Consider the following 12,392-nt stretch of genomic DNA (forward strand, 5'->3'; position numbering starts at 1 on the left):
TGTTTAGGTGTGATATCTCCTATCTATATATCATCTATCTCCTATCTATTTATCTATTAATCTATCTATCTATCCATCTACCTATCTATCTCCTATCTATCATCTACAGTATCTATCTCCTATCTATCTATCTCCTATCTATCTATCTATCTACCTATCATCTACAGTATCTATCTATCTATCTATCTATCTATCTATCTATATCTATCTCCTATCTATTATCTATCTATCTATCTATCTATCTATCTATCTATCTATCTATCTTTCTCCTATCTATCTATCATCTACAGTATCTATCTCCTATCTATTATCTATCTATCTATCTATCTCTATCATCTATCTATCTATATCTATCATCTATCTATCTATATCTATATCTATCTATCTATCTACCTATCTCCTATGCCGAAAAAAGTTTTCGCACAGGGCACCATTTACCCTAAGGCCGGCCCTGACCCTGTCCACTACTGCCACCTTCTGGTTATCACCTTCAGCAGCAGGCCAATAACACTCATGTATCAGGACAGGCAGATCTAACGTAAAGTGAAAGTAAAATTGGACGTGTCCGTCTAAGGGCCCTATTCTACGGGACGATTATCGTTTGGATAATCGTTAACGATTAACGATCTCAAACGACCGCTATTGCGAAAGACCTGAAAACGTTCACTCATTTCCATGGAACGATAATCGTTACTTATGATCGTAATTGCGATCGTTTCTCTTCGCTATTTATTCGCTATTGCGTTCGTATCTATTGAGAACGACCGAACGATGTCTTATTCAATGCGAACGATTTGCGAACGAGCAACGATAAAAATAGGTCCAGGTCTTATTAAACGATCAACGATTTCTCGTTCGGTCGTTAATCGTTAACTGCATTTCAACCGAACGATTATCGTTCAGATTCGAACGATTTAACGATAATCTGAACGATAATCGTCCCGTGGAATAGGGCCCTAAGGGAGATATCTCACCCGCTGTGTCCTCAGTGGTCCCAGCTGTCTGCAAAACCTTCCCAAGTCTGTCTGCTTGTCTCCAGCAGCCGACTCTGCTCCCCGGGCTACTGCAGGGACCTCCACAAGAATCACAGACTTCCAGCTACTTGGGTCTCCGGTGCTGATCCAGCTTGGCTGTGGAAGTGGTGGTGGGGGGGTGCAGATGTTACGTGCTCACGTCCGGTCACATGACCCTCCCTCTAACAGTTTCCAGGAAAGTGAGAAAGATAACATAGCAGGGGCGGAGTCTGAAGAGGAGGGAGGATTCCAGTTAGGGAGGAAGTGAGCAGTATGGAGGAAAACTCTAATGTAACAATGCAACAATATTGTGTACGGTTCACCAATTAGATCAAGTGGTCTCAACTATAACTAACCAATGGGCAATATAAAAGAATAAGTTTCTCTTATATGTAATGATGGAAGCAAAATAAGTGAAAGGACACAGGAGGTGGAACAAAGAGTGGAAGATTGGTACGAGAAGTTATCTAAAGAAGTCAAAGAGATAAGAACAATAGCTACAAAATCAGAGGAAGATTACAGAAATAGAAGACAGGGCACGGAGGGTTAATATAAAGTTGACAGGTTTTGCTGATGGTTGTGAAGGTAGAGATTGCATCCAGTTTATCTATGAGTGACTACTAGTTACCTTTACCGCTGCTATCTGCTATGGGCTCCTGGACGATCTAGCGATCACCCGGGCAGCTCCCTGCGGCCTCTCCGGCCCTCTCACGCATGATGCTGACGTGTGTAATACTGACGTGAGCACTGACAGCGCTCGTTTGCTCCTCAATATCGCCCCGTGTAATAGGGGCTATAGGCTCCCCACTCGTGTATCCTCTGTAGGGTCTTCTCCAAGAACCATACTGGTCAAATTGTTGTTGTTGTTTTTTGTAGTGTTTAAGAGACGCTTACGTGATGCTGGTATTCAATATGCCCAATATGCACTGCAGATACGACAGCGATACGGCTTCTTTTCTTGTTTGGTCGTCCTCTGTCTTTTCATGCTGGCTTGTTCTTCCTTTTTTGGGGCCTTGGGCTTCTTCTTCTTTCTGAAGCTGCAATACAGATGAATGTAGCTGTATGGGGTATAAGATAATATCCTGGAATGTAAAGGGTGTGGCAGACCCCTTAAAGTGCTTTGCAATCTTTAAAAGCCTCCATGATTATCTCCCATCCATAATATGCCTACAGGAATAAGAAAAAAAGTACCATAATCATGGCTTGTTACTACATGTGAGCCATCTCCTATGCATATTATGTGGAATAGGGAGTCGCAGCTGACGCCCAGGGACTCACCAGGTCTGTGGTACACGATTCAGGAAAAAAGCCAGCAATGCAGCCGTCCCATAAAACATCCACTTTTATTCAATATCAGATAAAAATTACATATACAGTGCTGGCCAAAAGTATTGGCACCCCTGCAATTCTGTCAGATAATACTCAATTTCTTCCAGACATTTAATTTGTCTTCAATGGAAAACCACAAAAAGAATTGTCAAAAAACTGAATTGGATTTAATTCCACACCAAACACAAAAAAGGGGGTGGACAAAAGTATTGGCACCCTTAGAAAAAATTTTAGCCCAGTAAAGGTTTCACTCCTAAAATAGTTTGTGTCAAAAGTATTTACCACCATATGTATTATTCATCCTAGTATACTGGATTTGGTCAGTATCAGTATGGGGGTAATGGCAGGTGTCAGGGTGTGGCGGTAATAGTTGCCCCTTGTATACAGGTATTATTAGTAATATTGGTCTCGGTATACAGGATTAGGTCTGTGTGACAGTGATACATATAGTAATGATATAGGTTAATGGATTTTTCTGGCTAACACGGTACTATACTGTTTTCTTCGGAGACAAATAATACAAACAGTACCAATTTACAAGTAACAAATATTACCACTACATACTGACTAATACCACCGCTGCTACTAAATAAAATCCACTGTACAAAGACCAATATCGCCTCATACAGTGACCATATAGCAGCAGATATCAGCTCTACAAGGACTCACAGGGGGCGTCTTCTCCAATCAGAGCTGCTCTCTTTGACTCTTCCTCTCCATCCGGCCTGGGCCATTATGAGGACTTCTCTCAGTCACAAGTCGTCCCCATAGGATCTGCCAGACAAACATTTTAGGCTCCTCACTCATGGCCCATCCTTATCCTTCACATTTATACTGCCCCATCTGTGCCTTCATATAATGGTTAGTTCCATCTGTATCCATATAGTAGTTAGACCCTTCTGTGCCACTATATAGTAGTCTGGCCCCTCACTGTATATCTCTATAGTAGGTAGGCCTCCCTGTGCAGCTCCCATGTAGTGATAGGCCCCTTGGTGCAGTCACCATATAATAAGGCTGGCCCCATCTGTGCCTATGCAATGTCCCAGAACAGAGTATTTATCGGTCATTTTATGTCTGCATTTTTATTATAGTCAGTTCTGTTCTGGAAACATAGTCCCACTGCAAACTATGTATATTATGTCACCCCTCTCAGTTTTCAGGTCTGCTGTTTCACTTATTTCTCATGCATATTCAGTTATCAGTGCCTAATGTTGTGATGATGCAATGGCTTGGTGAGTCACATGACTGTCCCCGGCTGCCATAGTAACCCCAATAGCCGTCGAGCTTTGCCTGGGGATACTATGTCACTTCCTGTCCACCTCAGTAGTCTTCTCTCCACCTTCAGGGGAGAAGGACGTGTGTTGCTGCTGCTCCTGTGCTACAAGGCCGCAACCCTGCGGTACCTGCTCCTGCACTGACCAGAAGCGCTCCGGACCAGTTGGGACCTGTTTCTCCTTCTCAAGATTCTTCAAGTCTCTCATCTCTAACCAAAGATCTGGGTGTCGTTCTTCAGTCATTACTCTCATCATCCTTCATTATCATCAACAGCAAGTATTCCTTTCAACTCCATTCCGCCCAGTATCATATCTCCAGCACTACTACTCCCATCATTCAGTCTCCTTACTACAAGTACCGCTATCATCACAGCCTATAGCAGCATCACCCATTACTTTGTTATATCCAAGTCTGCCTTTATCCTGGTTGCATCCAGAGAGACTGTTGCTATTGGTTACCACCGTTGCAATAAACGCACAACTACCGTTGTTTCTGAACCCTGGCATTGGTCTAGTTATTGGTGCCTTGACTAGGGGCAACAAAGAATTGCTCGGCCTCCGCATGGTCAGGACCCCGCTGGTTAGCTGCTTCCCCTCGTGCCAAAACCGTGACCTAACATCAGGCAAGTGGCTACCCGGGTCCTACCCAGTACTACCACCTACTACTACTCTCAGCGGAGTGGCCCAGCACACCTATATGTACTATATACCACTCAAAGCAGCCTGTCTTAAGGTCCTCAGTCAAGCTTCTGTAGTTTATCCCCCTTCTGGGCAGCCTCTGTAACATAGGCCACTCTTTGTCATGTATAGCTCCACCTGTACTATAGCCCTACTTTGTAATAAAGCCCCCTGTAGTTTAGCCTCTCTTTGTAATAAAGCTCCTCCCTGTAGTATAGTCCCCCTTTGTAATAAAGCCCCCTCTTTGTAATAAAGCTCCCCCCTATAGTATAGAACCCCCTTTGTAATAAAGCCCCCTGTAGTATACCCCTTTTGTAATAAAGCCCCCCTTTGAAATAAAGCCCCCTGTAGTATAGCACCCCTTTGTAATAAAGCTCCCCCTGTAGCATAGCCCCCTCTTTGTAATAAAGCCCCCTGTAGTATAGCACCCCCCCTTTGAAATTTAGCATCCCCCTGTAGTATAGCACCCCCATTTGCAATGAAGCCCCCCTGTAGTATAGAACCCCCCCTTTGAAATAAAGTCTCCCCCGTAGTATAGCACCCCCCCCTTTGAAATATAGCCTCCCCCTGTAGTATAGCACCCCCTTTTGCAATGAAGCCCACCCTGTAGTATAGCACCCCCCCTTGAAATAAAGCCTCCCCCTGTAGTATAGCACCCCCTTTGAAATGAAGCCTCCACTTTGTAATAAAGCCCCCCTCCCTTTGTCCAGCCTCTGTTCCCCATAGCAAAAATAAATAAATAAAAACTACTCACCTCTCACCAGCTTCCAGTGGCGCCCTCCCCCAGCGGCCGGAAGTGATCTGGCGTCTGGTGTGACGTTCCCTCTAGCTGTGCATGCGTCTTAAGGACGTACACACAGCTAAAGGTTACGCTAGATCGTTTACTGAACCTATTACACGGCCCGATAATCGTTAACCCCTTAAGGACGGAGCCCAAAATGGCCTTAAGGACCGGAGCAAATTTCAGCAATATGACCTGTGTCACTTTATCCATTAATAACTTCGGGATGCCTTTACCTATCTGGCTGATTCTGAGATTGTTTTCTCGTGACATGTTATACTTTATATTTCTGGAAAAATTGAGTCGATACTTGCAGCCTCTCTTTATGAAAACCCCCAAATAACGTGAAAAATTGAGAAAAATTGCATTTTTCTAACTTTGAAATTTTGTGCTTGTAAGGAAAATGGTTATGCCACATAAATTAGATATGAAATAGCATTAGCAACATGTCTACTTTATGCTGACAGCATTTATTAAACTTTCGTTCAACTGTTTAAGACAGTAGAAAGCTTCAAAGTTTAGCAGCATTTTTTCAAATTTTCATAAGAATTTCAAAATCGGATTTTTCAAGGGACCAGTTCACGTTTGAAGTGTATTTGAGGGGGCTGCATATTATGAAGCCCCACAAAGCACCCCACTTCAGAAACTGCACCCCCCAAACTGTTCAAAATCAATTCCAGAAAGTTTTTTTAACCCTTTAGGTGAGTCACAGAAATAAAATCTAAGAGTGTGAGAAAGTTGATAATTTCAATTTTCTTTGTAGAAATGATACTGTGATCCAATCTGTCTCATAATAGAAAACCTATTTCTAGAGAAATGCTCCCCAATTTTTATTGCCCCGTTTCTGCAGTTTATAGAAATATACAATATGTGGCCCTATTGCGCTGTTTGACACAACCACAAGCCTCAGATACAAAGGAACGCCTAGTGAATTTTGAAGCCTCCTTACATTTGGCCAATTTTCAAAGTACCACTTCTGGTTAGCAGAGGCTCTGGGGTGCCAAAACCTAACAAACACCCCTAAAGGGATACCATTTAGGAAACTACACCCCTTAAGGAATGTAAAAAGGGGTATAGTGAGCATATGGACCCCACGTGTGACAGACACAATGTGCCGGGAAATTGAAAAAAAAAGTTTTTTTACACTAAAACTTGGTCTAGCCTTAAATTTTTCAGGTTGATAAGGGGTTAAAAGGAAAAAAAAAAACATACAACTTGTAGAGAAATTTCCCCTGAGTACAAAAATACCCCATATGGGGACATAGTGTATCATGCGGGTGCAGGACACGCCTCAAAAAGGAAGGAGCCCCATTTGGCTTTTGGAAGCTGAATTTGGCCAGAATGGAGGACGAAGGCCATGTCGGGTTTGCAGAGCCCCTGTGCTGTCAAAACAGTGGAAACCCCCCACAAGTGACCCCATTATGGAAACTACAACCCTCAAGGAATGTAACAAGAAGTATATTGGGCATATGGACCCCACTGGTGACAGACACAAATGTGGAACAATGTGCCATGAAAATGAAAAAATTAATTTTTTACACTAAAACGTTGGTGTAACCTTGAATTTTTCATGTTCACAAGGGGTTAAAAGAAAAAATAAACCACTAATCACGTAGCGCAATTTACCCCGATTACAAGAGTACCCCACATGTGGACACAAAGTGCAAAGCCCGCGCACGGAAAGCCTCCAAAGGGAAGGAGCGCAATTTGGATTTTGGAAGCTGGATTTGGCCAGAATGGAGGACGAAGGGCTCTCAGAGCCCCTGTGCTGCCAAAACAGAGGAAACCCCCCACAAGTGACCCCAACGAACTCAGGAATCTGTGGCTCGTACGGGCTGGGGTCACTTGAGAGGGCTTGTGGGGCTTCCTGGGGCAGCGCCTTGGGGGCTTATCATCACTAAATGATGATGACAATGAGGAAGAAGAGGAAGGCAGAAGTAACAAGGGATTTTCCTCTTCTCCCTCACTGGTTGCCTCAGTATCAGAGGCAATCCAGGCGAATGCCTCCTCAGCCGAGAACAACCTGTGGCCATTTTTTTTTCATTTGGGTGCCTTCACACACGGGATCCACAGTTGATTTCACGCTGTGGATTTGCAGTGAAATACAGCGTCAATTCATCCCTATGAGAATTATGAGGGTTAATTTACATACACACAGCGGGATGTCATTCCCGCTGCGTGTATGTATTCTCATATGGATGCACTGACACTGGATCCACTGCGAATCCACAGGGTGAAATCCGCCGCGGATCCGGTGTGTGAAGGCACCCTTAGAGGGGTGTGTAAGTGTTATGCTTTACTTGGGGGGCAAAAAAAAAAAAAAAAGAAAAACAGCAGGGTGAAAGGACAGAGGGCAGAGGGTGGCAGGACAGAGGGCAGAGGAGAGGGTGGCAGAAGAGGAGAGAGGGTGGCAGAACGGAGGGGAGAGGGTGGCAGGAGAGGGGAAGCAGGACGGAGGGGAGAGGGTGGCAGCAGAGAGGGGAGAGGGTAAGAGGAGAGGGCGGCAGCAGAGAGGGGAGGATGGATGCCGGGAGGATGGGTGGGTGCCCGAAGAAAGGGAGGGAGGGTGCCCGAAGGAAGGGAGGGAGGGTGCCCGAAGGAAGGGAGGGAGGGTGCCCGAAAGGGGTAAACTTTTAGGGAGGGTGCCTGGAGGGAGGGAGGGTGCCTGGAGGGAGGGTGCCAGGTGGGTGCCTGCCTGGAGGGAGGGTGCCGGGTGGGTGCCTGCCTGGAGGGAGGGTGCCTGGAGGGTGGGAGGGATGGAATGGGTGCCGGGAGGGAGGAATGGGTGCCTGGAGGGTGGGAGGGAGGGATGGGTGCCTGATGGGTGGGAGGGAGAGAGGGAGGGATGGGTGCCTGATGGGTGGGAGGGAGAGAGGGAGGGATGGGTGCCTGATGGGTGGGAGGGAGAGAGGGAGGGATGGGTGCCTGATGGGTGGGAGGGAGGGAGAGAGGGAGGGAGGGATGGGTGCCTGATGGGTGGGAGGGAGAGAGGGAGGGATGGGTGCCTGATGGGTGGGAGGGAGGGATGGGTGCCTGATGGGTGGGAGGGAGGGATGGGTGCCTGATGGATGGGAGGGAGGGATGGGTGCCTGATGGGTGGGAGGGAGGGATGGGTGCCGGATGGGTGGGAGGGAGGGATGGGTGCCTGATGGGTGGGAGGGAGGGGAGGGATGGGTGCCTGATGGGTGGGAGGGAGGGAGGGATGGGTGCCTGATGGGTGGGAGGGAGGGATGGGTGCCGGATGGGTGCCTGATGGGTGGGAGGGAGGGATGGGTGCCTGATGGGTGCAGCATGGAGCGGCGGTGGGGAGGAAAAGTCATCGGCGGCGGCGGCAGCATGGAGCGGCGGTGGGGAGGAAAAGTCAGCGGCGGCGGCGGCAGCATGGAGCGGCGGCAGCATGGAGCGGCAGCAGCATGGAGCGGCGGTGGGGAGGAAAAGTCAGCGGCGGCGGCAGCATGGAGCGGCGGTGGGGAGGAAAAGTCAGCGGCGGCGGCAGCATGGAGTGGCGGTGGGGAGGAAAAGTTAGCGGCGGCGGCGGCAGCATGGAGCGGCGGTGGGGAGGAGGAGGAAGCGGCGGCGGAGAGGAGGAGGAAGCGGCGGCAGAGAGGAGGAGGAAGCGGCGGCAAGGAGGAGCAGGTACTGGGGAGGGAGAGGCGATCGGGCAGGGGGGAAGAGGGGAGACCGGAGGAGAAGGGGGACTGCACAGGCAGCACAGCGGGAGGAGGTGCCCGGCACACTCCAGGACGGCACCGGGCGCGGGGCACAGGGGTCATCACTCCCATCATCACCTTCTCTGCCGCTGATTCTCAGCTAGCAGAGAAGGTGATGATGAGAGTAGTCGTATAGATCGCCCGTAATTGGCCGGCTGGTGATTACCGGCCAATCACGGGCGATCGGGGGCCGGCACCCACGGGCAGATGATGCCCAGGCACAGCTATGATTGGTGCTGTCTCGGACAGCAGCAATCACAGCTTAGTGCCGGGGCCCGGTCCCGGAAATAGAGGAGATTGCTGAGATTGGCCGATGAGAAGTCATCGGCCAATCACAGCGATCGTCCTCACGGGGGGCAGGGAAACTGCCCCCTACGTGACACAGGAAGATGCCTGCTGATAGAATCAGCCATCTTCACCGGAGCGCCGCGCGATTTCGCGCGGCGCCCGTTTAAAGGGCTGGCGTACCGGTACATCATGGGTCCTTAAGTGACAGTGATCCATGACGTACCGCTACATCATGGGTCCTTAAGAGGTTAAAGGGAACCTGTCACCCCCCTATTCTTACCTAATCCCGCCGGGTCCCGCTTCCTGAGCCGGCCGGGTCCCGGAGATATCAGCGCCCGAAGCCCGGCGCGCGCAATGAGAGATGAGTCCGATGCCCATAGAGAATGACGGAGCATCGGACTCCCCATTCATTCTCTATGGGCGTCCGACTCTGCTGTCAGCGCGCGCGCTGGGCTTCGGGCGCTGATATCTCCGGGACCCGGCCGTCTCAGGAAGCGGGACCCGGTGGGATCACGTAAGTATAGGGGGATCTAACAGGGGGTCGGGAGCCTGTCACCCCGGCACGGGGGGTGACAGGTGTCCTTTAAACAAGGGCTGCAGGGACATCGTTACCGATGTCCTTGCAGCCCTTGCTTAACTAGCTGCTGCGGTTTTCTCCCCGGGTCCCGCGCGCTCTAACTTCAGAGTGGTCTGTCAGCTGACAGGCCACTCAGCCAATCACCGCAGCAGCAGCAGCTCTGGAGTGTGGATAGGTAATGTATACCGTCAGTCGCCGGCCGCGCACCGCTATTACACGTAGTGGTGTGCGGTCGGCACCCGACAAATATAGGTCCAAACCTTTATGAGCAATCAGCCGATGACAGCTGGATTGGTGTCATTAAGACGTAAACAAGGGGTCAATTTTGTCATAAAACATCCCCTAAATCAACAAATATCACATACATGAAAACAGTCAGATTTACTAAGACAAATGCAACAGAAGTTTGGAATTCTCCAAATAGCAGAAACAGGTGTAAATGCCAGGTATCAGATTATTATCTAGAAAGATGGACATGGGTAAATAGCTGTAAAATGTGATAAAATTACAATTCTTTTATGAGACAATAATATAAAGGTGCAAAGAAAAGTGTCTGACATGTCTATCACGATGCACCACATATATCACACAGAATGGGCCACATCTGCTGCGTGTTCTGCATCCATGATCTAGTATTAGTGTAAATCAGGGATTGGGATACTTCAGCCCTCCAGCTGAGGCAACTACAATCCCCATCATGTCTGGATAGAAAAAGCAAAGCTCAGCATGCGCCATATCGCTATTTAATGTCTATGGAGCCACTAGAGAAAGCCAAGTACATTGCTTGCCACTCCCCATCAGATCCATAGAGAATGAATTATCAGCAGCTCACGTGCCAATCACCACTCCATAAATAAGAAGAAAAGGAGTCAGGGGCCCAGTGGCTGGACCCCCAGATCTCACACTTATCCCAAAATAGTAGGTCTGTTTTTTATGTAGAAAGGAAAATCCATCACTTCTCACACATACTGCAATGCTTGTACTTGTATTGGTTGCTGTAAGTGATTGTTATACGGCACAGGTGGGGGGTGGGGCTCTCTGGGTTCACATCACATTTACCGCCTCCAAACATCCACTAATACACAGGCCTCCAGCCGTTACAAGACTACAACTCCCATCATGCATGGACAGCTAAAACTAAAGTTTTGTCTGTCCAGGCCTGATGGGAGTTGTAGTTTTTTAACATCTGGAGGGCCGGAGTTTGCCCCCCTGCACTGTATGCCCAGGATGTGGATCAGGATTATGATTGGCTGTATGGGTAAGCCACTGCAGCTTGTCCTGCCTATTGCATCTTTATGATATTTATTTTCTGTATTTAAATGTTTTTATTAATTTTCCAACATTAAAACATTAAACAAACAAATTTCACTTATGAAATGAGCAGGTAATGTATAGCATTTCGGTCATAAGCTAACCTGGTGCAAGGGAGATACCTGCAATAGCAGAGATAATTACAAAAGAACCAAAACATCGTCAATGTGCATTTAAAACTATGAAACAACTGAAGCTCTCATGGGAAGCCCAATGTGGACCTCCGAATCTAAGTGCCTGGGATATTCCGGCTCACCCCAGATCTATAGGTGGGTCCTCAGCCAAGATCCTCTTCTGATACCACGTAGCTATACAAAAACACTCTTTGATAGAGCGCTGCACCTGTGTGGGCAGCAAAGCGATGTAACTCTCCCAACAGTCAAAAAATCTTTCCACATGAGTCTCCCTTCTCTGCGAAGCTTCCACCCAGTCCATTTTCATAATGAAAGATAGTTTTTCTAGAAACAACCGGAATGGGGGGGCAGTGGGGTGATTCCATGTGTGCAGTATGGTTTTCACGCCCGCAGCAGAGAGCATGTATATGAGTTTTCTGCCACCCGCTGAACAGGGAAACTCCTGTGTGTCTATATAACTAAAAATAGCCCATATTGGGCCCGAGGGAATGTAGTTAACCAAATGTGTGGTAGCAAATGTGGTGACCCGGTCCTAGAAAGAGCAGACGACAGGACACCCCCATAAGTAGTGGTATATGCCCGCCCCTCCTTTACGACATCTGAAACAGGAATCCGACTGGTATTCCTAACCGGTGAGAGATACGACCTATGAAGCAGTTGTAGCTGCATCTCCAGGTACCGGCGAGAGGGTAGGTATCTAAGGCCTCTTATATGAGTTTTTAGAAGGATAGAGGTTGTCATTTCCGGAATGTCTTGCGACCATTTGGTCATTGCAGCCGGAGATTGAGCGAGGTCCAAGGGGGAGTGTATAAAGCTTTAGTAAGGTGTGGCCCCGCATGTTGGGAGGGTGTCTAAGAGCTTTTTTGATTTCTAAGGACCATTCCAGCGGATGTATTGCTGCCAGCACCTTGGAGACATAGCTATGTGCCTGTAAGTAGGAAAAGAAAGGTATGTTTATGTGCGGGAATTTTTTTAGAGAGGTCCACTAAAGAAAGAACCGCATGTGTGTCAGGGTGTAAAAACTGTGACACGTAACTAAGTCCAGCTTTGTGCCAACGGATAAACTCACCATGGGGTGAGCCATCTTGGAAGTCGGGATTATGTATGAGGGTGAGGAATGGCGAATAATATGGGTGTAGGCACTTGGTCCGCCTCATTTTTTGCCATGCCCGCCATGTTGCCATCAACAGAGGATTTAATCTACAGGTTTCAGGGATGTTTCAAAAGGGCTGATGAAGGAAGTTGGCCAGGGAAAGGCGGGGAAGGAATTGTTGGTCTCGTTTAGGATCGGTGAAAT

At 48.0% G+C, this 12,392-nt stretch overlaps 1 protein-coding gene across 3 annotated transcripts in view; it reads right to left on the reverse strand.

Moving 5' to 3' along the window:
- The window catches only part of LOC138792249 (NACHT, LRR and PYD domains-containing protein 3-like), a 250,482-nt gene that overhangs the window by 215,506 nt on the left and 22,584 nt on the right, over positions 1-12,392 (reverse strand). The window contains exon 3 of one of the 3 annotated variants that reach the window (XM_069969451.1): positions 1,908-2,050. The exons of 1 other annotated variant lie outside the window; for it this stretch is intronic. The gene's annotated coding sequence lies outside the window, so the exon portion shown is untranslated. Of the gene's footprint in view, positions 1-974; positions 1,196-1,907; positions 2,051-12,392 lie in introns of those variants that run through there. One more of the 3 variants, XM_069969449.1, reaches the window with a different exon arrangement.

This window comes from Dendropsophus ebraccatus, chromosome 5 (genome assembly GCF_027789765.1).
Source record: "Dendropsophus ebraccatus isolate aDenEbr1 chromosome 5, aDenEbr1.pat, whole genome shotgun sequence".
Classification (NCBI taxonomy): domain Eukaryota; kingdom Metazoa; phylum Chordata; class Amphibia; order Anura; family Hylidae; genus Dendropsophus; species Dendropsophus ebraccatus.